The 25686-nt window shown below is 40.0% G+C and overlaps 1 long non-coding RNA gene across 2 annotated transcripts in view; it reads right to left on the reverse strand.

Moving 5' to 3' along the window:
- Window positions 1–25686, reverse strand: part of LOC137763953 (uncharacterized) — a 298397-nt gene that overhangs the window by 47298 nt on the left and 225413 nt on the right. Inside the window, exon 6 of one of the 2 annotated variants that reach the window (XR_011073879.1) lies at window positions 1702–1791. The exons of the other annotated variant lie outside the window; for it this stretch is intronic. This is a non-coding gene — a long non-coding RNA (uncharacterized lncRNA). The remainder of the gene's footprint in view (window positions 1–1701; window positions 1792–25686) is intronic. 2 annotated transcript variants of the gene reach the window in all.

The following is a 25686-nucleotide window of genomic DNA, read 5'->3' on the forward strand; positions in this document are numbered from 1 at the left end:
ATCCGCTCATTCAGTCCATGAGAATGGTCACGCTCTAACAAAACATAACCATGAGCACCTAGAAGTGTACCTGACAGAAACTTTATCTACAGTGCTTAAGATATAGGAACAAAGGTCTTTGATGCAGCTTTGTTTAAAATTGTAAAAAAAAAAAAAAAAAAGATGATGCAAAGTACATTTTGATCACCATGGGAACAGATATTTCAATTGTGTTGTACACACACAGTGGAATACTATGCAGCCTTCAAAATCTATGTATACTGACAGGGAATAATGCTCAAAATATAAGTAGGGAAAAAAAGTTCCAAAACAATGTGTTTAGCATCATACTAGTTTTTTAAAACCACCTATGTATGAGTATTTGTATAATCATAGAATATTATCTAGCAGCTCACATTTCAAACTGTGAACAGCTTCTCATACTAGGTGCTGGTATGCAGGGATTTCACTTCTTATTTATAAACTTATGTATTATTTGAACTTTTGGGAACAAGTTAGAAGTAATAGTATTAAACTTGGTATCACTTATGTGTGGAACCTAAAAAATACAACAAACTAGTGAATAAAGTAAAAAGAAGCAGATTCACAGATATAGAGAACAAATTAGTGGTTACCAGTGGGGAGAGGGAAGAGGGGAGGGGCAATATAGGGGTAGGAGAAAAAAGGGTTATTATTGGATTATATGAAATCATTTGTGTGCAACTCAAAAATTGTAAAGCACTATAGAATTTAAAGCATCCTTCATTCAATAAAAAGACCAAAAAAATAAAAGAAAACCCATGCAAAAAACAAAACAAACAAAAAAACAGTATTTTACTAGCATTACCAAAAGTAATGGTATTAAAAATAAAACCAAATGAAGCTTTAAATAATATCATAATAATATTCAGTTCTCTGTGTCATTATTAAATTCAAAGCATCACACATGCTGAGAAATCATTTGTATCCCAGTTCTGGAGAGTATTCAGTATCGTTTTGTTCTTCAAAGTGAATGTAGCATTTTCTAAGTCCTTGATTCTTTACCAGTTAAAAATGAGGTAGTAATAAAAACTCCCTCCCTTTAGTCAGCAGTATTAACTAGACAGCAGGTGCGACAAACGAGCCATTCTCCTGAAGCTGCAAGGAGATGCCTCCTGATTCAAGACACTGACTTCAACATCCATTATTCTGTGTTTCTTGAATTTGGAACACTGATAATTATTGTGTAAAAGTTAAAAGTTACATTGAATACATCTGTGACTATTCTTTCATTTCAGTTGTTCAGAAGACTTGATGACCAGGTATTGTAATAAGACAAAGCACATACACACATGTGCACACACACACATTCTCCAATACTTATGCATCTAAATCGGTGTACCTTCCAGTAGTCGGTTGTGCAAAGAAGGGAGCTGAGACCAAGGGGATCCAGAGTGCAGACCTCGCCAAGGTGCCAGGGGAGGCTGCAGCAAGGTGAGGCACTGTCTTGGCTAGTTGGACATCAGCCCCTACTAGCTGTTTTATGGCTATTCCTTATCCCTCGGATAAAATCACTGTCTGATCTAAAATATTCCTCACATGCCAATTTAAAGACCTCTCAAACCTTAGAAGTTATGTAGTTATTCCTGTGATTCTACCAAAAACGTTTGGACTTCCTTTCCTGAAAAAAACATCAAGAATAGTTTTCAAGAGACATACACACACAAAAATCACTTTACTTACTTTATAGTCGCATTTTTTTAATCTCAAATCTGTACTACCCAGCTTGATCACTGACTTCACTCCTCCTTCTCTCAGTTACTCTCACTGCTCCTGAAATTATGAATGAAAATTTGCTGACAATGAGTTTATGAAAGGTATTTTACTAGCTTTTATAGATGCTCCAAAATAACAGTTCCAAAGAAATGTTTAATAATGACTATGCTATTGTAATGCTTACTCTATAACCTATTAGAGAACAACTTTGGAAAAAATGTACTCAATTAGACTGCTAATGGAAATAGTGACAATTAAAGACAAGTCACAAGGCATCTTGTAAATAATTTGATCCACATGATAAGAAAGTATAATTAGTATCTGTAGCTGGCCTTTGCAGGTGACTCTCTGTCACAATGTCGTCTAAGTCACCAAGTTGCATATGGACCCAGAAGGCTTCACTGGATCTAAAATAAAGCAGCTATTCCTGAAACGTTTGCAAAAGTTCTAGTTCCTTGAGATACTCTAATACTCTAAGTGTTGTGATATCATATAAAATTTGGAAACACTGCATATTATATTCTTTTGGAGAGGTACAATGCATATAGACATTTTTAAAGCTCTGAAAAGTACTCAATAAAGAAAAATTGTTACCTTTGTTTTACCAAGGTTTTTCATATTTATTTGGTAATGGAGTCCTTAATTCAAGTAATGCCAATTAACTTCCCACAAAGCTAGGATTTTTGTATAACACACACTGGGAAACACTGGATCAAAATCTCCAATTTAAAAAATACAGGTTAAAATAGCTCTGTATAGGAGCCTGAGTAAATGTTTGCTTTTTCATCTCATACATCCCTTATCCTTATCAGTTTCCTGTCATTCATAAAAGGCATAATAATCATTCCTCTTATTGACTTTTTTAAGCCACTGATATGCTTAGAGGATACCTGAAATGATGTGGAAGGAAAGGTTTATGTTATGATCTGAAACTTATAGATTAAAAATAATTTCATTCCTGGCCTCTGGAGCCTGGGTTCTACTTAGTAAATTGCTCCCATAGATCAGAATACTGAAAGGAGAAAAAAAGTAACTTTACAGTGGAGGAACCTAGCAAACACTGCCTTGGCCAAGTGGTCAAGGTCAATATCACCAGGGATAAATCATGTTGATATCATGTACCACTGGAATGATGTGATGAGGAGGGCACTTCATCTCTATGCCACTGTTCCCCAAAATTCGTAATTCCAGTCTAATAGTGAGAAAGAAAGTCAGACAAACCCAAATTGAGAGACATTCTACAAAATGCCTGACAAATACTTCTCAAAACCGCCAAAGTCATCAAAAACAAGAGAAGACTGAGAAGCTGCCACAGGCCAGAGAAGACCAAGGAGTCAGATGGCTAAATGTAATGTGGTGTCCTAGATGGCACCTGGGGACAGAGAAAAGGGTACTAGTGGGAAGACTAGTGAAATTCAAATGAAGTCTGGAGATTAATGAATAGTAATACACCAATGTGGGTTTCTTAGTTTTTACAAGTGGTTATGTAAGATGTTAAATAGGTAAACAGGGTGCGTGATTGATGGGAACTCTCTGTACTTCTTTGCAACTTTCTTGTAAAGCTAAAATTATTCCAAATAAAATGTTTATTTAAAAGTAGTAACAATTGCATCTATAGTTTCTGAGTAAGTAAATCAGATCATATAGAAAGAGTATCCACAAGATACGAGCATGAGTCTGGATCCAGACTGCCTAACTATTTTTTTAAATTGAAATATAGTTGATTTACAGTGTTGTAGTAGTTTCAGGTGTATAGCAAATGGATTCAGTTATACATGCATATATATATTTTTTTTCAGATTCTTTTCCCTTATAGGTTATTACAAAATATTGAGTATAGTCCCCTGTGCTATACAGTAGGTTCTTGTTGGTTATCTATTTTATATATAGTAGCTTGTTTGGGTTAATCCCAAACTCTTAATTTACCCCTCCCCCCATTCCCCTTTGGTAATCATAAGTTTGTTTTCTGTGTCTGTGGATCTATTTCTGTTTTGTATATAAGTTCATTTGTATCATTTTTTTTTAGATTCCACACATAAGTGATATCATATGATATTTGTATTTCTCTGTCTGGCTTACTTCACTCATTATGATAATATCTAGGTCTATCCAGGTTTCTGCAAATGGCATTATTTCATTCTTTTTATGGCTGAGTAATATTCCATTGTATACATACCACATCTTTTTTATCCATTCATCTGTCAATGAACACTTAGGTTGCTTCCATGACCTGGCTATTGGAAATAGTGCTGCAATGAACATTGGGGTGCATGCATCTTTTTGAATTATGTTTTTCTCTGGATATATGCCCAGGTGTGGGATTGCAGGATCATATGGTAGCTCTATTTTTAGTTTTTTGAGGAACCTCCATACTGTTCTCCATAGTGGCTGTATCAATTTACATTCCCACCAACAGTGTAGGGGGGTTCCCTTTTTTCCACATCCTCTCCAGCATTTATTATTTATAGACATTTGATGATGGCCATTCTGACCAGAGTGAGGTGATACCTAATTGTAGTTTTGATTTGCATTTCTCTAATAATTAGCAATGTTGAGCATCTTCTCAAGTGCCTCTTGGCCATCTGTATGTCTTCTTTAGATAAATGTCTATTTAGATCTTCTGCCCATTTTTTAAATGGGTTGTTTGGTTTTTTGATATTGAGTTGTATGATCTGTTCATATATTTTGGAGATAATCCCTTCTAGGTAGCATCATTTGCAAATATTTTCTTCCATTCTGTAGGTTATCTTTTTGTTTTGTTTATGGTTTCCTTTGCTGTGCAAGGTCTTTTAAGTTTACTTAGGTCCCATTTGTTTATTTTTGTTTTTATTTCCATTGCTTTAGGAGACAGATCCAAAAAGATACCATTGCATCAAAAAGAATAAAATACCTAGGAATAAACTTATCTAAAGAGGCAAAAAGACCTGTACTCTGAAAGCTATAAGATGCTCACAAAGGAAATCAAAGATGATGCAAACATATAGGAACATATACCACGTTCTTAGATTGGAAGAATCAATACTGTCAAAATGACTATACTACCTAAGGCAGTCTACAGATTCAGTGCAATTCCTATCAAATTACCAATGGCATATTTTCACATAACTAGAACAAAAATATTTTAAATTTGTATGGAAATACAAAAGTCCCTGAATAGCCAAAGCAAAACAGAAAGAAAAACAGAGAAAGAAAAATGGGCCTGGAGGAATCAGGCACCCTGACTTCAGACTACACTGCAAAGCTACAGTAATAAAAACAGTATGGTACTGGCACATAAACAGAAATATAGATCAATGGAACAGGAGAAAAAGCTCAGAAATAAACTCACGCACCTATGTTCAATTAATCTACAACAAAGGAGGCAAAGATATACAATGGAGAAAAGACAGTCTCTTCAATAAGTGGTGCTGGGAAAACTGGACAGCTACATGTAAAAGAATGAAATTGGAACACTCCCTAACACCATACACAAAAATAAACTCAAAATGGATCAAAGACCAGGTACTATAAAACTCCTAGAGGAAAACATAGGCAGAACACTCTTTGACAGACTGCCTAATTTTAATCCCAGTTCTGCCACCTGCTAACTTCCTATGCAATGTCTGAATTTATTCATCTTTAAAAGTGAAAGAATAGAAATTGTGTTATTTGTTGTGAGGTGGATGGACCTAGAGTCTGTCATACAGAGTGAAGTAAGTCAGAAAGAGGAAAACAAATACCATATGCTAACACATATATATGGAATCTAAAAAAATAAAAAGGTTCTGAAGAACCTAGGGGCAGGACAGGAATAAAGATGCAGGCGTAGAGAATGGCCTTGAGGACACAGGGAAGGGGAAGGGTCAGCTGGGACGAAGTGAGAGAGTGGCATGGACATGTATACACTACCAAATGTAAAAGAGATAGCCAGTGGGAAGCAGCTGCATAGCACAGGGAGATCAGCTAGGTGTTTTGTGACCACCTAGAGGGGTGGGATAGGGAGGGTGGGAGGGAGACAGAAGAGGGAGGGAATATGGGGATATATGTATATGTATAGCTGATTCACTTTGTGATGCAGCAGAAACTAAACAATTTCTGTTAAGTAAAGCAATTATACTCCAATAAAGATATTAAAAAAAAGTGAAAGAATACCATACCTAATTCAGAAGGTTACTAAAGGAATAAAATTGTTAATCATGCAAACTGTTTAAAACAGTCTTTGTCAGCTATTAAACACTCTATTAGCTACAACTGTTATGGTTATTACTCATTAACATGAGTTAAAATAGCATAAGAACTCTAGTTGACAGTGAATAAAATATAAGTGATGTATTGACAAACCAACTAATATAAATTCTACTACATTAGTAATAATAATAAAGTGTATCAAAGGTGGAAAATGAAACCTCTGATTAATTAGTTAGACCTTATTAAGGGTATTATACACGGTTCTAGGTGTTAAACTTTTAATCAGAGATTAGCAAACAGGTTTCTTGAGACAAAGACAATCAGAATATTAAAAACTGTGCTTATAAAGAGGCAGCTGGAAACCCTGAGAATGTTTAAACTTGGAAAATAGAAAACTCACCAGGATAGGATGTCTGCTTTAAATGTGAGACATTCTCATATTCAAATAATTCAATATTTATGTTACAACTGTAAAATAAAACTTGGAGGGAAATTAAATAACTTGATCATACAACTGCTAGTACTTAGCAAGGAGGGGAAACACGGTTGATGCCACACACAAAGAATATAAAAATATTAACAGAACTTCCTCCTCAAGAATTATACTTGATTACTTGATTATAATAAATTCACACTTTGAGTGTCTGTAATATGCATCTTTTATATCTATTTATTTATGTCACTCATTAATGTACTAAGGTGTCTTGAAGGAGACAGTATACAAAATGTGTTTAAGTGGTGACTTCTTTAAAACTGAATTTCTTAAGCTCTGCCTTTACTTAAAACAGAGCAATAAATGTTACATGCTTTAAAACCCTAAGGTATATTTTAAAGTAGGTAAGATTACATGAGGAAAAGAGATTTGAAAATGCTTTCACAATTCTTTTTCCACGTTATAACCTTATATTTTTTCTTAATGTTACACCCAGCATGGTGCCTGACTCTACTCGATGTTAAATAAATATGTTCCAAGAAGATTTGCAACATTAGATACCATCTGTAGCACATGGATGCAAATAACTTAAATTCCCCTCTAGAAATGGGAATACATCATATAATGATTAGAGATACAGGAAAGAGTAAACCTAGAGTTCATCTGTATTTATTATGCATAATTAAACCAGGAGGTGTTATTGAAGACTATCATCCTGACTCTAAAATAGTCAGTTAATTTTGATAGTAGGTCCCTAATTATCTTATTCAGTTCAGCATCACTTTCTCCCTCAAACCAGAATCCTTTCCATGAATTTAAGCCCATTCATTAGAGGTAGACACCTTTTAGTTTTAGAAATAACACCTGCCAACCCACCATCAAAGCAGAATTTGTAGGTATTAGGTCCTCTATACTGTGCAGAGGGAAGGAAGTAAGTATTTTAACATGTTGAGAGAAAGGTAGCAATTAAAATAATAGAGCACTCATGGAGAACTGCTAAGAGGCACTGTGATCCTTACACCACAATGTTATCGTCCGAATAAGGAGAGGAAGAAGGAAAGGAAGGAGGGAGGGGCAGGGGGAAGAGCTAAGTTACTTGAAAAGGTAGAAAAGAGAGAATGGCTCCCTTTTTGTCATTTAGATAACCAAATTTTCCTAAATCTTACTCCAAAATACCTGAAATTTAAAAGTTTATCCAAACAGGGCATTAAAGGTCAAATAAAAGTTGAAAGTGAGGTTAAGGAGATAGAAGTAATTTGAATTTTACAAAGAATACAGACTCTAAAAGGAAGAAATGAAAGTCACATTGAAGAACACTTAGAAAATGAATGAGGTGACAGAGGATCCCTAGGTGAGAGCAGACATCAGGACTCCCCTCAAGAGATGATCAATGGGGCAGAAACAACCTCTAGAAGTGAACAGTAATCCTGATCAAAAAGACAAATGTCTTACTGCATCTTCCTCTGTCTCCTTCCTGCCCCCACCTATATTCTGTGGAAATTCAGTTATGGGTTTCCAAACTCTCATAACCCCAGCCTTTATCCTGGAAATTCCACTCCACTCCCTGACTCCCTGGCCCTCGCTGAGGCTGGCTTTGCCCAGAGGCTCAATATCCCCTGCAGCCCTTTCACGCAGACACTGCTCTTTTCCCAATTCCACAGAATCTGAAGGTGGAGTCACAACCTTATCCAAACCAGACTGCTGCTTCAAGTCCCCTCGTCCTTCATTCTCCCTCTCTTCTCATTCTCTTGTTTATTTGAAGCTTGGCCACTGTTCCTGTTCCCTTGTCACCACTTTTCCTTGCTGTTTTCTGTTGAACTCCAGGTCACTACTGCATACGCATTTAAGACTTCGAAGTCCTTCCATTGTCCTGGATGACTGAATATTTGAGTAGATGACTTGCCCAACGACTGGCTTCTAAGTTCTTCAACAGATTTAAATGACCTCCTTCACCCCACATCAGCAAATCACCCCCAAAACCACATGGAGCTCGCTTTTCTCTTTCATCACTTTAAATATGTCCTGCCACTCCCTTCTAGCTTGTAGCGTTTCTGCTGAAAGATCAGCTTTTAACATTATGGTGTTTCCCTTGTAAGTTATTTGTTGCTTTTCCCTTGCTGCCTTTAATATTTTTTCTTTGTATTTAATTTTTGATAGTTTGATTAATATGTGGCTTTGCATGTTTCTCCTTGGATTTATCCTGTATGGGACTCTCTGCACTTCCTGGACTTGCTTGACTATTTCCTTACCCTTATTGGGGCAGTTTTCAACTATAATCTCTTCAAATATTTTCTGCATTCCTTTCTTTTTCTCTTCCTCTTCTGGGACCCCTATAATTCGAATGTTGGTGCGTTTAATGTTGTCCCAGAGGTCTCTGAGACTGCCCTCAGTTCTTTTCTTTCTTTTTTCTTTATTCTGCTCTGTGGTAGTTATTTCCACTATTTTATCTTCCAGGTCACTTATCCATTCTTCTGCCTCAGTTATTCTGCTATTGAGTCCTTCTAGAACGCTTTTAATTTCATTTATTGTGTTGTTCATCATTGTTTGTTTGCTCTTTCGTTCTTTCAGGTCCTTGTTAAACGTTTCTTGTGTTTTCTCCATTCTATTTCCAAGATTTTGGCTCATCTTTACTATCATTATTCTGAATTCTTTTTCATGTAGACTGCCTATTTCCTCTTCATTTTTTTGGTCTGGTCGGTTTTTACCTTGCTCCTTCATCTGCTGCATATTTCTCTGTGTTCTCATTTTGTTTAACTTAATGTGTTTAAAGTTTCCTTTTGCAGGCTGCAGGTTTGTAGTTCCCGTTATTTTTGGTGTCTGCACCCAGTGGCTGAGGTTGCTTCAGTGGCCTGCGTAGGCTTCCTGCTGGAGGGGACTGGTGATTGTGTTTTGGTGGGTTGGGCTGTATTTTATCCTTCTGGTGGGCAGGGCTGCATCTGGTGGTGTGTTTTGGGGTGTCTGTGACCTTAGTATGACTTTAGGCAGCCTCTCTGCTAGTGGGTGGGGTTGTGTTCCTGTCTTGCCAGTTGTTTGGCATGGGGTATCCAGCACTGGAGCTTGCTGGACATTGGGTGGAGCTGCGTCTTAGTGTTGAGACAGAGATCTCTGGGAGAGCTCTCGCTGATTGATATTACCGGGAGGCTTCTGGTGGTCCAATGTCCTGGACTCGGCCCTCCCACCTCGGAGGCTCAGGACCGATACCCAGCTGGAGCACCAAGACCCGGCCAGCCACACAGCTCAGAAGAAAAGGAAGAGAGAAGAAAAACAAAAACAAAAACAAAAAAATGAACAGACAGAACCCTAGGATAAATGGTAAAAACAAACTTATACAGACAAAATCACACAAAGAAGCATATACAAACACACTCACAAAGAGAGAAAGAGGAAAAATATATATATATATGTAAAATAAAGGAAGAGAGCAACCGAACCAATAAACAAATCCAGGAATGATAATAAACACTAAATACTAAACTAAGATAAACATAAAACTAGAAAGAAATTAGATGCAGAAAGCAAACCTCAAGTCTACAGTTGCTCCCAAAGTCCAACGCCTCCATTTTGGGAACATTTGTCATCTATTCAGGTATTCTTCAGATGCAGTGTTTATCAAGTTGATTGTGGGGATTTAATCTGCTTCTCCTGAGGCTGCACAGAGAAATTTCCCTTTCTCTTCTTTTTTCACACAGCTCCTGTGGTTCAACTTTGGTTTTGGCCCTGCCTCTGCATGTAGGCTGCCCTCAGGAGTCTGCTATCCACCCAGACAGGAAGGGGTGAAAGCAGTGGCTGATTAGGGCTCTCTTGCTCACTCAGGCTGGGGAGAGGGAGGTGTACGGTAGTCATAATTGGAATGCAGGATGAACCTGATGCAGCAGAGGCCAGCGTGACATTACAACAGTCTGAGGTGCCCTGTGTGCTCTCCCAGAGAACTTGTCCCTGGATCACAGGACCCTGGCAGTGGCGGGCTGCACAGGCTCCCAGGGGAGGGTGGATAGTGACCTGCACATGCACACAGGATTCTTGGTGGCAGTGGCAGCAGCCTTAGTGTTTCATGCCTGTCTCTGGGGTCCGAGATGATAGCTGTGGCTTGCGCCTGTCTCTGGAGCTCATTTAGACAGTGTTCTGCCTTACGTGGGCACACGGAGCAGGAAGCCCCTCTCCGTGTGTACCTCAAAACAAAGGTCTCTTGCCTCTCCAGCAGGTCCATAGTTTTTCCCCCGATTCCCTCCCGGCTAGCTGTGGTGCACTAGCCCCCTTCAGGCTGTGTTCACGCAGACAGCCCCAGTCCTCTCCCTGGGATCTGACCTCTGAAGCCCAAGCCTCAGCTCCCAGCCCTTACCCAGCCTAGCGGGTGAGCAGACAAGCCCCTCAGGCTGGTGAGTGCTGGTTGGAACTGATCCTCTGTTCAGAAATCTCTCCGCTTTGCTCTCTGCACCCCTGTTGCTGCCCTCTCCTCCGTGGTTCCAAAGCCTCCCCCCAGCCAACCCCCCATCTCCACCAGTGAAGGGGCTCCCTAGTGTGTAGAAACTTTTCCTCCTTCACAGCTCCCTCCCAGAGGTGCAGGTCCCGTCCCTATTCTTTTGTCTCTGTTTTTTCTTTTTTCTTTTGCCCTACCCAGGTACGTGGAGATTTTCTTGACTTTTGGGAAGTCAGAGGTCTTCTGCCAGCATTCAGTAGGTGTTCTGTAGGAGTTGTTCCACATGTAGATGTATTTCTGATGTATTTATGGGGAGGAAGGTGATCTCTATGTCTTACTCTTCTGCCATCTTGAAGGTCTCCTCAAGGTTGGACTCTGCTTAGAAATGAGCTTTAAAGGAATTCGTCTTCAAACCACAAGGCCACCTGATGATCCAGAACTCTGAATGCGTGGTAGCCCATTGTCAGAGTCTCATTACAGAGTATTGAATAGAGTTCCCTGTGCTATACAGTAGGTTCTTATTAGTTATCTACTATATATATATAGTAGTGTGTATATGTCAATCCCAATCTCCCAAATTTTCCCTCCCCCCCCTTTCCCCCTTGGTAACCGTAAGTTTGTTTTCTACATTTGTGACTCAATTTCTGTTTGGTAAGTAGGTTCATTCGTACCATTTTCTTAGATTCCACATGTAAGTGATAGCATATGATATTTGTCTTTCTCTGGCTTACTTCACTCAGTATGACAATCTCTACTTCCCTCCATGTCACTGCAAATGGCATTATTTCATTCTTTTTTATGGGTGAGTAATATTCCATTGTATATATGTACCACATCTTCTTTATCGATTCCTCCTAAATGTCAACGAACATTTAGGTTGCTTCCATATCTTGGCTATTGAATAGTGCTGCAATGAGCACTATTTACACTGGGGTGCATGTATCTTTTTGAATTATGGTTTTCTCCAGATATATGCCCAGGAATGCGATTGCTGGAAGCTTTTGCACAACAAAGGAAACCATCAACAAAATGAAAAGAAAACCCACAGAATGGGAGAAAATATTTGCAAATGAAGACACTGACAAGGTATTAATCTCCAAAATATACAAACAGCTCATGCAGCTCAATATCAAAAAAACAAACAACCCAATCAAAAATGGGTGGAAGATCTAAATAGGCATTTCCTCAAAGAAGACATACAGATGGCCGAGAGGCACATGAAAAGGTGCTCAACATCACTAATTATTAGAGAAATGCAAATCAGAACTACAATGAGGTATCACCTCCCACTGGTCAAAATGGCCATCATCAAAAAGTCTACAAATAATACATGCTGGAGAGGGTGTGGAGAAAAGGGAACCCTCCTACACTGCTGGTGGGAATGTAAATTGGTGCAGCCACTATGGAGAACAGTATGAAGATTCCTTAAAAAGCCAATATTTTTTAATAACTGTAAATGGAGTGTAACATTTAAAGTTTGTATAAAAACTTTTAAATGTTTTTAAAATTTTTTAAAAAACTGTAAACAAATTCAACTTCTGCCTCAGTTCTTTAACCTTATCTTATTACTCTTTGGTCTCTGATACTTTTTCTCCTTTCTGTCCTCACTCTAATCTGCTCTGCACGAAATTCTACATCCTGTGATAAGATCCTGGTCACACACGTGTGTTCATTTTGTAAGGATTCTTCCTGCTATCCTTCTATGGTACTTGCACCTTTCCATCTGCACTGTAGACTTCAAAAGAGTTTACTTTTAAATCCTTAGCCCACAATTTCAGCCACTTCCTTGCCAAATGCTCTTTCTCCTTTGTTCTTCTGTCCTTTCCTTGTGTAAAGCCTCATCTCTGTTTGAATACAGCCCTCGCCCTCCCTGCACCTGTCACCAGGCTGTTCTGCACAGCTTGGAAAGAACCGCAAGGCAGCATAGAAAGTGCCACTGGAAGTCTGGGGTTCTTACCTTCTTGCCTCCGAATCTAAAGACGCAGCATCTGCAGCCACCTTTTCCTCTTCCTTTAGTTACAATGGAAGAAATTCATTGTTTTACTAGGGTCAGTCTCTTCCCATGTGCTCAGATCCCATCCTTGCCTAGCTCCTTAGGGACCTCAGGACATTGCAGATTTCCCTTCTGCCCTCTGTCTTTGACCTCCCTCTTTCTCCTGGCTCCGTCTCATCAGCATTCAGCATTCAGGCATGCTCTTCTCTTCCTGCTTATTTTACAAAAATCTCCCTTGTGTATGCTATACTCACTCAATTCATTCATTCTATAAACATTTATTAAGCAACTATGATGCACCAGACACCAGTGACCCAAACAGACAAAACCCCTATCCTCATGGAGCTTATATCCCAGTAAAGGCAGACAGATGGATATATGAATAAGCAAACCATCCTGTAGACTTCAGAGAATAGCATTATGGAGAAAAATAAAGTTGGAGCAGGAGAAGGGGAATGGTAGGAGGGAGCAGGGGTTTAAGTGGGGTGCTCAAAGGGGGCCCCCAGAAATGAAGCGAAGTCCTGAAAGAGATGAGGAGTTTGCCTATAGAGACGGGGATGAGCATTCCAGGTGGAGGCAGCCCTCTTCCTCTGAGTCTTCTTTATGTGCTTCCTTCCGCGCTCATGATTTATCTGTTGTCTAAATGATCAGAGTCTCAAATGTGCACTTCCAGCCCTGACTTCTTTGCTGACTTCAGACCACACTCCTGCCTTCTCAGCTTGGATGGCTTCTCCCTGTATTAGTCTCTCTTGATGTCATAGCAAATTTCCACAAACTGGGTGGCTTAAAACAACAGAAATTTATTCTCTCTTAGTTCTGGAAGCAGGAAATCCAAAATCAAGGTTCAGCAGGGCTGCCCTACTATTCTTTGTCTCTTTTAGTTTCTGGTGACTCTGGGTGTTCCCTGGCTTGTGGTAGCCTCCTCACCCGGCCCCACCCCATTCTCCACCTCCTCGCTCGGCCCCACCCCAGTCCCCCCCTCCTCACCCGGCCCCACCCCATTCCCCGCCTCCTCACCCGGCCCCACTCCTGTCCCCGCCTCCTCACCCGGCCCCACCCCTGTCCCCGCCTCCTCACCCGGCCCCATCCTAGTCTCTGCCTCCTCACTCGGCCTGAGTTTAACCTCTGCCATCTCCTCTGTTTCTGTCTTCTTTCAGTCTTACAAGAACCCTTGTCATTGGAGCTAGACTCCATCTGGATAATTCCATATGATACCACCTCGAGATCCTTAATTTAATTACAACAGCAAAGACCCACTTTCTAAATAAGGTCAATTCACAGGTTCCAGGGAGAAGGACGTAGATATGTTTTGGGTAGGGGGACACCATGCAACCCACTACACTCATACTGCAGATGTACTACCTTGTTCAAGACTAAACATCGGAGCTCTCCCTTCCCCACCCCTCCTCTCAGTCGGCTCCTCCTCCAGTGTTCTGACAGCAAATGGCTCCATCAGCCACTGAGCTGTTCAAGCCAGACCTGCCATCGCTGATGTTTCCCTTACCCCCTCGCAATTAAGTAATCTTCCTCTCTCCCCTCTCTCCCTCCCTCTCCCTTTCCTTTTCTCTCCCTTTCTCTCTTCACTGCCACTACCTTATCCTATTTGACCATCGCATTTTATCTTGTCTTCCTGCTTCCAAATTTGCTCCTATTCCAAATCATCCTTCTCAATTCCAAGCCTGAGGGATCCTGTTAACATCTGACATGATCTTGCCTCTTTTCGTGGTTTCTTCAGGACACATCTCACAGGCTTACAAGACACCCACCCCCAAGCTCTGGAGCCATCTACTTTTCCAGAATGACTGCTTAGTAATCCCCGCTTCATATGTTCTTCAAATCTTCAAACCTGCTATTCCTAATGGAATAATTTGGTATCTGCATTTATATGAATCTTGGAAACAGAAACACTCTTTCCCATACCTCTCCACCACCAATCGTCTCCTACCTATTTTCAAATTTCTCCATGAAGCTTTCCCTGACCTATCAAATACTTAGTAATGATAACAGTAGGTAACTTGCACTTCTATTAGTATAGCACGTTATATTTTATTGTTGCTATTAAGTGTTAATTGCCTTTCTCATCAGGTGAATCGTAAACATGGGGTAAGCAGGGACCATGTCCATTTTGCTTCTCACTGTGACCTCAGTGCCTAGCTCAATGCTGGCATATCGTAAAAACATAAACAATGAATGAATGGGCAAATGAATGAATGAGTGGTGAAGTGGGACCAGCTGAGAGATGGGTTCAGGGTAGGTTGCGTACTCTGGAATACAACTAGATCACTCAGCATCATCAGAAAAAAATCCTACCCACCATTTTGTTCTTCCATAGCCCTGTAGAAAAACTGGAATGAAACAACTAATCATTTCTTATCTAAAGATCATAACCTTGGAGTCTTGAAACACACATTTGCTCAAAACTTCATAAACCCACATAAGCCTTTTCCTCACAACAATGCTGACATTCAGTTTTCAAGAACATAAAACTTTGTTTGCCATTAATTGAAGAGATCTATATTTCCAAATTGTACTTCCCCTATAGAATGTGATCTTCTGTAAGGGCCTACAGATTATCGGGCTCCCCCCACCCTCTTTTAACAAATACTGAAGACAGCTTTGAGGGAGAGTCACCAGCCCTGGATCAGACAGTATCCCCAGTGGCAGTGCCTGAACAAGGGCTCTTAACTCTCAATTCAGGGGCTTCCCAGCCTGGCTGCTTCCCATTTGAGGATGTGAAAAACAAAACAAAACAGGTTTGCCTACCACGTCATGACACGGCAAATCACATAACTTTTTGAGTGTCATTAAAGACTCTTCTCATAGGATTCAGAGCAGGAAAGAAAACTAGTATTTACAGAGCCCCTGCCAGCTGCCCACCACTTTGATAAGAGCATTTTGTGGACTGTTTCGCTTAATCTTTCCAAGAGTCCTGTGAGTCAAATAGTATTATTATTCCCATATTACAGGTGAGGAACTAAGAACAGAAGTTCAGGGGATATAGTAGCTTCCCAAAGTCATATACACTGTGAAGGCACCGTCTCCATCAGAATCCAACTCTGTCTCAAAGTAAAGCACTCCCATCTCCTGAGCTAGAAATTCTTTTTAAAAAGCTGTCCACAGCTGCTTATGGGCCCTGAGGGTCTCTTCTGCTGCGCCACTCATTGGTCCAAAAGTTTAAGGCCTTTCATCAAAAGAGGGATTTTACTTTCACATGTTACTCGGGGATAGGGATTTCATGAGTTAAGCGTATTAAAATTTGGTATTTTAAATTAAAGTTCACAGAAAACATGTATTCAACGTTCCACTAACATGAATTCAACGTTCCACTCCAGAAACAAGGAGGATGGACGCTATTGCCCCAAGGCCCTTCATGTACAGCACACAAAACAGTGCAAGTTTCCGCTAGCCCACGTTCGTGGTTCCTGACACATCATCAGAGCAGCTTTCTTCCATGGGGCCATGGGGCCCAGTTGCTGCTATTTTCCTCTTTCACTTATAAACTCATAATCATCACTGGATTTTTAGCAACACAGCTTAGAGTACATCAGCTCTGGCGTGGACCACTGCTTGCTGGGGTTTCCTCTGGCTCTGTTTCTCACAGAATTAAAGGAAGGACATGTCAGGCACTTAGAACAGGGGATGGAACGTAGTGGTTTCTTAATAAAAGTTATCATATTTCACCTTAGTTTTGTTAAGATTATTTGGTTAAGTCGATAGTGGGTAGGAATGTATATTTGTGCAAATAACTGGAACTTAAGACCTGTATTTTTTAGTCATCCATTACACCACTGTTAAAACAGATCATTTTGTATTCTTCTCAAAATTTGCTGATTAGTGCGGTCTGTGAATTTGCCCTAGTTAATAATTTATCGCATATTACCAAATGGAGTGTAAACTATTGCCATTTTATAGAGAATTGGTTTATAAAAGTTAAATGCATGAACCCAGATCATCATAAATATAAATTATGAGTGATTCATATATGTTGGTACCAACAGGCTTTATTTGGTTCTCTTCTGGGTCTTTTTTTTCAACCCATTTTTCTTTCCCCTGGAAAGTGACAGTCAGTGATTTTGGGGGCTCATAGAGAATTTTGCCCATAATAAGTGGAAGACAGTCAAACAAGTCTGTGAACCAAAACAACTACTCTATCACTACTAACCTCCAAAATTATCACACGCTGACTTGTATTATAGTTATCTTCCCATACACGCTGTAACTGGTCAACAAGATGATGGGCCCCATGGGGCAGGGACCATGCACGGATTACACTGATTAGTGCCCCTGCGTGATGGAGATTCTCAGTAAGAAGCAAGGAGGATGGCTGCAGCTACTCCCCTCAGATGGGCATATCCTTTACTCATACTCTGGGAGCTATGAAAACAATTTTCTTTGTGACTAGGTTTTGGGTAGGAAATTGCTGGGATTGGAACACCGCTATAGACTTAGACACACACCATGTTTGAGCTATTTTTCTGATAACCACAGTGGTATTGGAAAATTAACTATGAATTCATAAGTAGTCTTCTAATACAGGAAGTTTTAAAAAATTTTTATTGGAGTATAGTTGATTTACAGTGTTGTGTTAGTTTCAGGTGTACAGCAAAGTGAATCAGTTATACATATACATATATCCACTCTTTTTCAGATTCTTTTCCCATATAGGGCATGACAGAGTACTGAGTAGAGTTCCCTGTGCCAGACAGTAGGTCCTTATTAGTTTACTATTTCATATATGCACACTAATACAGGAATTTAAAAAGACTTTTTAAATGACTGAGGCTGGGCGTTAAGGTCACAGAGAAGATGAGGGCCTGACAGGTTCTAACCCCCGCTTTTTACTAACCTAATACGGATGCTAACATCGATTGGCAGGAGTTCCTCCATTGGTGGGAATTGACTTAAGTCACTCGAGAGCTTTATTTTAATGATGATTGACAGCTCAGTGTCTCTCTAGCAAGAATTTTTCCTGCTCTGACATTCAAAAATCTATGCCTGTGTCACAAGCTCCAAGAAAATGTGCCAGATGGTGAAGACCAGCAGGGAACTGAAGGCTGCTAAGGGCAGCTCTGCCCATTATTAAGTGAGATTTTTAAATTGCAGGGTGTGGGGAAAACACCTGCAAAAGATCAAGTCTATTTATTACATAAGAATATGAAATAACTATTTGACTTTCTTTTATACGAAACATAGTTATGTTTGGTAAGAACACATACTGAGTACAGCTAGGACCAAATCTAAGTAATTGCCTCGTTGTAAAAGAGGACAATGAAGAACAAAGAAAGAACAGAAAACATTACCCTTTATGTTGATACTTCTTTTCACTACAGTGTGTAGGCTCGTATCCTCCCAAAGTTTAAGGTGTATTTCCATGTATCTACATGAGACGGGGGAGAGTAACAGGAAAGATGGAGCACTGAGTGGAAGAAGTAATTCTTTTTGTACAATATGAATTATGTGTTTCCAGATGCATTTTTTACCTGTTGCAAATACCTGGAATTTTTGTTTATTCTACGTCCCTGAGAGTTATTATAACTGCCACTGAAAAAGATTCAGTTTAATTCAACAAATATCTGTTAGACCCTATATAAAGCTCTACAGGGGACACAGAGAGGGGTAAGGGAGGTTAATTTGTCAAAGGGTTTGTGAGGAGGTGAGAAATGTTTAAGAGCAATCATACCACAAGGAAGAAGGAAGGGTCACTGGAGCCTGGCTGCAGGGGTGCTGATTGCTGGCTGGCCTTTCGCCTATGCTCTAAGTGCGGGCAGGTTATGTGTCCTGGTGGTGGCCCCCTGCCTCCATCTGGAAAACGGGGGAAACAGGAAAGTGTGTATCACAGGTTTTGTGTGAGGATTAAACGAGTGAACACATGCAAGTTCTTAATACTGGCACATTAGAAGCCATCCATGTTAGCTGTCACTATGATTAGTGATACTCAATTTAAATGCTATGAGATATCAAAGGAAAGAGATACTGAATTCCATTTAGAGGATAAAAAAATGCTTGGGGAAAGAAAACGTAGTATTTAGAGTGGGTATTAGACAAATGGGCATGATTTTGAGAATGGGGTGAGGGCACGGTGTAAAGAAGAGCTTCAAGTGGGAACAGCAAAGCATCATTGAGTCATAGGAGGCAGGTCCTGGACAGGAGAAAGGGCCTGAGTCCGAGAGGCTCGCAAGTGCTGATGGGAGAATCCGCATGTCAGGTCTGGAGGGTGGGCGACTGTCAAGGCATTCCAATCACAGACACCGATGAGAGGCGTGAAAACCCAGGACATCTTCCAGACAGAGAGAGAAGACAATGGATAGTGGATGTGTCTTGGGAGAAGTGGAAACTTGGATGTGAATAACCTGAGAGTCAGATGTCAGTAAGATATCCACATAGGCAGTTGGAAATGTTTCAAGCTGACCCATTTAGAAGTCTAAACACCATAATGTGGTCAGGAACAACTTGCAGGCATGTAGTTTTTGTTTCTAAAACGTTTTGGAAACTGAAATGCTAGTCTATTAAATAACTTTCCTGTAATCACATAATTCATCACCTATAAGAGTGAAACCATAATTCATGATTTCTGATTTTTTTTTTAATCTAGCTTTAGAGAATCCCTTCACAAAAGTAAAGTAAATGATGTTCACCAGTACTGCCAAAAAATGTGATTTCCAACCAGAGTGTCACCATAGATGGAGTTCCTAGCTACCTGAGTCTCGCTCTCTTTCTATTAAGTGATGTTCCGTGGTGCTTTTACTTTGGGAGAGGCACCATCTGAAGGGAAGATGAATGTAGCTGACCTGCCTGAGTTTTAATCCAGACTTCTGACTCCACAATTACTATCAGACAACAATAAATACAGCCCCCTTGGCTTTTTAAGAAGAAATGGGTGTGAAGAAAATAAATTGCCACATTAAATCATACATTAAATCATTAGACCAGGGGCTTCCCTGGTGGCGCAGTGGTTGAGAATCTGCCTGCTAATGCAGGGGACACGGGTTCGAGCCCTGGTCTGGGAAGATCCCACATGCCGCGGAGCAACTAGGCCCGTGAGCCACAACTACTGAGCCTGCGCGTCTGGAGCCTGTGCTCCGCAACAAGAGAGGCCCCGATAGTGAGAGGCCCGCGCACCGCGATGAAGTGTGGCCCCCACTTGCCGCAGCTAAAGAAAGCCCTCACACAGAAACGAAGACCCAACACAGCCATAAAATAATAAATAAAATAAATAAATAAAGGGAAAAAGATGGTTCAATTAAAAATAATAATAATTAGACCAAGGCACTGTGTGACTTTGTGCAAGATACCAAAACAGAAAGTAACATTGTTTCCTTGTCTGGAAAATGGAGATAATAATAGTGTCCCCTTCAAAGGGTGGTTGTGAGGATTAAATGAGATAATCCATGTAAAGACTGAGTACAGTGCCTAGAAATAAATATGCCCAGCTATTTCGACCTGCTATTTTGGTTTGATGCCAGCTGACTAGGATATATGTGGCATGCAAAATTGTCACCAGAGAGGACCACAAGCTAACTGATTACACACTAAAAGGAAACAAAAGTGAATAAAACTGCTGCAGAAATGTAGGGAAATGGATGTCTTAGTTCAGACATTGGTGTGTTTCTACATTGCATGTGCGGTATTATAAGCAATCAAATCAAGTGTTCTTGTTTTCTTTTCAGAAAAATAAAAGTATTTTGTAAATGCAAATAATGTCTTTCTGATCTAAAAGTTTTGTGAGGTTAGATGATTCTATGTTGAGAGCATGTTTGTGTACTATTGTGACTAAGATTTATATAGGTTATTTTCCACCTGAAAAATAAATTTGAAATATAAATTGTCCTCCAAGTCAGTTGCAGTTTTTGAAGCCATTTTGTATGGCCAGATTCCTCCCTCTCCCAAATTGTAAGCAACCAGCAACATCATTTTGCAATGCAGTGACCTACTTCATTCAAATCTCCCTACATCACTTTGATTTTTGAATAAATAGAACGGTAGAATTCTATTTTCCATCAATTTTATAGCAGTGTCTTAGAAATAGCCCTCAGTTTTGCATCGTTTAAATTTGAGTCTTAGTACTGTTATAAATATACCTTCAACTAAGATTTCTCTCTCATACAATAGCATTACTAGTGTTTTTGATCTACATAAAGTGAAGAAGAGAAATGACAGAGAATTAAGCAGCTGAAAATACCCCTAATTTAGCGATAATGCAAATAATGGTGCTATTTAATCACACTAGGATTCTATCTTACTTCTGTCTTACTTTGGCTACAGGAATCAATATTATCAATGAGTTTCCCATTCTATATTCTCTCACACACATTATTTTCATTGTAAAGCAATGCTTAGCACAATTTCCCTTTCTTTTTACAGGTAGGAAGTAGAGGATGATATCTAAGCAACTTATTCTATTTGATAGTATTTTTTCTTCTCATCCTCCTATTATTATGAATTTTTGTAATTAAACTTTTTATTTCGAGATAATTTAGATTCACATAAATTGTAAGACGTAATGGAGAGACCCCATGTAACCTTTACCCCATTTTCCCCAACAGCAGCGTCGTGAAAAATCACCGCACGGTAATTGCAACCAGGATGTTGACGTCTATGCAATCAAGATACAACGTTCCACCTCCACAAGGACCCTTCTTCCCTCCCTCCGCCATCCTCTCCTAAACTCCTAGCAGTTTGTTCTCCACTTATATAGTTTTGCCATTTCAAAATGTTTCATAAATGGAATCACATAGTATGTGACTTTGGTAATTGCTTTTTTTCACTCAATATAGTTCCTGGAGATTCACCCACCCAAGTTGTGTGTATCAGTAGTCTGTTCCTTTTTATTGCTGAGGAGTATTTCGTGGTGTGGGTATATGACATTTGTTTAACTCTTCACCTGCTGGAAGATATCTTGGTTGTTTCTAGTTATTGGTTTTAAATTCTAAGTTCACATTTGTAAAGCTTCTACTGTATAATGCTGATCCTCTACTGCTTCCACAGCCCCCCAGGGCTTTAGATCATCATGTTCCACAAATGCAGCGTCTTCTATACTTTTCAAACATGTGGCTTTTCTCATTTAATAGCATCTCTCTTGACTTACATCCTATTGGACTATCCTTTTGCATCCCTGTGGGTGTTATTTTAATGTATCCAAATCAGAAGTAAGGATGTTCATATTGCCCGTTGCAGCTTGGCCTAGACTTGGAGAGCAGGGGGGGAATCATGACCACAGACACCATCCTAAGGAAGGCTCAGCTGGTCCCACAGACAGGCCTCTGTCTCCCGTCTCCTCCTCCTCCTAAGTGCACTTTTCACGCTTTAGTCCTAGATGCAAAGCTAGCGTCGCTCCATTGTAACTCCAGGGCCTCCCATTCTGCCAAAGAGGACACGGATATTGGCTGTGATCCAACAACGGAAAAAGCAGAAAGAAAACTCTCCATGCTTATCCCAGAGACAAAAACAGTAAAAGTGAGCAGTGGTTTCTTGTGCTGGACCAAAGATTTCCCAAATGTTTCCATTCAATAAACATTCACGGAGTGGCCAAATGCCCTGCTGAATATCATGGGTGTGGGGTGTACAACACCAAGATGACATAGTTCTCTAACCTGACCAAAGGGAACGCAAATGGAAAGAGCGAAGATGCGAATAATGATCTTACTGGCCAGTGACGGAATGTCAACAAATGCATTGTCTGATGGCCTGCGAACACCCCTCTGCCTTTAAAAGAGAGCTCCTGAGCCAATGTCACTTCGGGGGGAGGGGACATATATAAAATTATCACTATTCATAACTGCTCTCTGAGAAGTTATATACTCATCAGGGAGACTATTCCTTAGTTAGGATATATATAAGTATCTAATAGGTGATATTTGCAAGGTATTACAAAAATGCTCTCTTTAACCTTTCTTAAACAAAGTTCAAAACCATTGAATACGAATTCTGTGTAAGTCCTGTTATTGAGTTATTTCATTTAGAAAATATTGAAATGGTCACATGATCTTTCTTAGTTTCAGTCTTTTCAAATTACATTTCTTCATTATTATTCAGTTGGTTTAAATACAAATGGACAACTCTGGTGATTGCAGTACCTGATTCATCCTGAATCAAGTAGTTTGGCTGATCTGTATGCATTTAATGATTGCAATATCCAATCAGGAGGCTGCAATACGCTTACCCTAACACTGAGCTGAGTCTCTGTCTTGGGTCTCTTGAATGTTGTGGAGAAACACACCCTGGGGAAGAACAAAGAAAAACCACTAACTGGAAATATTTTCCCACAAGATTTTTTATGTCTTTTTATTTTATTTTATTTTATTTATGTCTTGAATATATGATGACTATTAAAACTGCTTCTTGGAGATTTTTAAGATCCTCTTCCCCCATGGCTTTTAAATGACCCATTAGTTGGGGAAGAAAGTGGGGAAAGAATAATAGTGTTCTAACTCCATTTGTCTGAAGAAGAAATCCATCCTCTGCATGATTGCGTAATGATGGAACATTATCAAGCCCACTCTTTAATGGGCCATAACAAAATAAAATACTCAGAGGGCTCATGAGCATAAGATCCAGCAGAAAATCACAGCTACCTGCTCTGAGCACCATTAAAGCAAATGAGAAAATAGCCTGTTTTTGGAGGAATTAATTTGTGTGATAGACAGCCAACCAGAATTCTTCTGGCAGGGTTATCTTTTCTTTAAACATCTAGTTATTGCTTTAGGCACAGAGAACATATTTGCAGGCAGCAGTCATTTAGCAACAGAGTCAAAAAACAAAGAGTAAGGCTCAGAGATACTGTCTACTCTCACATATCCAGGTTGCAACTAAACAAAACACAATTCAGGTACAAATATAGAATTTTCAAACCACATTCGAGAGGACCATTATCGTTCTTACAAAATTGTAGCAGCTTGCAGAACCTTTGTTACTTCACATTGATGGGCAAGCTAATTTTTTTTCTTTTCTGTTATAGATCATGGCATTCTTACCAGATATCAGACTTCCAACTGCATTTTTTTATCTGACTGTGTCCAAAGCACGTTGTTTTTATTGTCTCATTTGCCTATAATAATAATCAACCTGCAGTGCTTACTGGGTAATTTCCATGGTCAGCACGGTGCTAAGGGAAATAGGAAAACAGAGGAAGCTCAGGCAGGATACAATTAAACACCAAGCATGTAGTAGAGAAAGTTTTCTAGAAAGCAGAGGTGCATGAAAGCTTCACAGGGCAGGTGGGAACTTGAGCTTGACCTTGAAGTTCAGGTAGAACAAACACCATGAGAAAGATGGAAGGCTTTCTAGCACGAGGGAAGACACAGAGGTGAGAATGTACATGTCTGTGTGCTCACGAAGTTATGCCCATAGCCAATATAGTGCCTGCCACTCAATAAGCATCAGAGGACTGTTAAATGGTTATAAGTATGTAGATAATATTGATACAGGGATGGCCCTGGAGCTCACAGTCTTCTGAAGCCACTCAGAATTCTTTTTTTTTTTTTTAACTTTTCAGCACTGCTTTTTTTTTTTTTTCTCATTAAAAATTTTGGAACGGTTCAAACATACAGCAAACTATACGGAGTAAAATAGACACTCATGTACCCTTCACCCAGAAGAAATATGTGTTAACATTTTTCCTTTACACGTCTCACGCAGAATTCTTTAACATGAGGCAGTAAGCGAGGAAGGGCACCACTATCAACGTCCACTGATCTGCAGCTTAAATAGGTCAGTTCACCCCCAAGAGTGGCAGTGGTATTGCTGCAACATGGCACAGCAAGAATCTTAATTCTCATTGCAGGAATTTCCCACTGGATAGTCCAGACAGAGCTGGGGAAGGGGCAGGTCTGGAAGTGGGGTTGGGGGACCTTCAGCCCATCTGCTTTTTCCAGCCCTTGTCTTGACTCTAAGCACCCGTGGCAGGTGTCCCATGATGTAGCATCACTGTATCAAAATCAATGTATCTAAGAGAGCTCTGCCTTGAGCTTTGGCTGACTGGAGCTATTCTTTCCAAGCCAACCTCTCCATTTAAGAGTACGATTAGTGGGCTTCCCTGGTGGCGCAGTGGTTGGGAATCTGCCTGCCAATGCAGGGGACACGGGTTTGATCCCTGGTCCGGGAAGATCTCACATGCCGCGGAGCGCCACAACTACTGAGCTTGCGCTCTGGAGCCCGCGAGCCACAGCTACTGAAGGCTGCACGCCTAGAGCCCATGCTCCGCAACGACAGAAGCCACCGCAATGAGAAGCCCACGCACCGCAAAGAAGAGTGGCCCCCACTCGCTGCAACTGGAGAAAGCCTGCGCACAGCAACGAAGACCCAACTCAGCCAAAAATAAATAAATAAATTAAAAAAAAGAAAAGAATAAGATTAGTTAAAGAACTATGAGCAAAGTTTGGTGAGAGAGCTATCATTTTCATCCTCCTGGACACTAGGTGATGCTCAAATTCCAGGCCCAGCCAGCTGGCATGGGAGCATTGCTCATTCTGCATCTCAGAGCCTTGGACCTTCTCTGCATTTCTGTTGTTCTCTCTCACCTTTAAATGGTACCCACAGAGGATCGAAATGTGCTTTTTAGCATTTATTGGATATATTGGCTAAAGGCTTATGTTTCTGCTCCTTGATTTTAGAACAAATGGTTAATGAATGTGCTTGTGTGTGCACGTGTGTGTTCAAACAGCTTTCTCTAAAATGTGAGCCAGAAATGAAATAGCTTCATTTCATTTATCTGTAGCTCTCAGTTATGTCATTACACGTGCACCCATAGCTCTCCAAGAGGACCATGATCTCTCAGATAGTTTTCAATTTCTCTACTATATTTAAATCTTATTTAAATACATGGTAAATATTATGTATATGGAAATGTAACAATTCCACTTGGCTTCTGCAAAAGGCATCCACCCGAGGAATGATGTCACATACAATCTGCCATCTTCCCCATTTCTTCCCCCTTTTCCTCTCACT

Source organism: Eschrichtius robustus, chromosome 4, assembly GCF_028021215.1.
Source record: "Eschrichtius robustus isolate mEscRob2 chromosome 4, mEscRob2.pri, whole genome shotgun sequence".
Lineage (NCBI taxonomy): Eukaryota > Metazoa > Chordata > Mammalia > Artiodactyla > Eschrichtiidae > Eschrichtius > Eschrichtius robustus.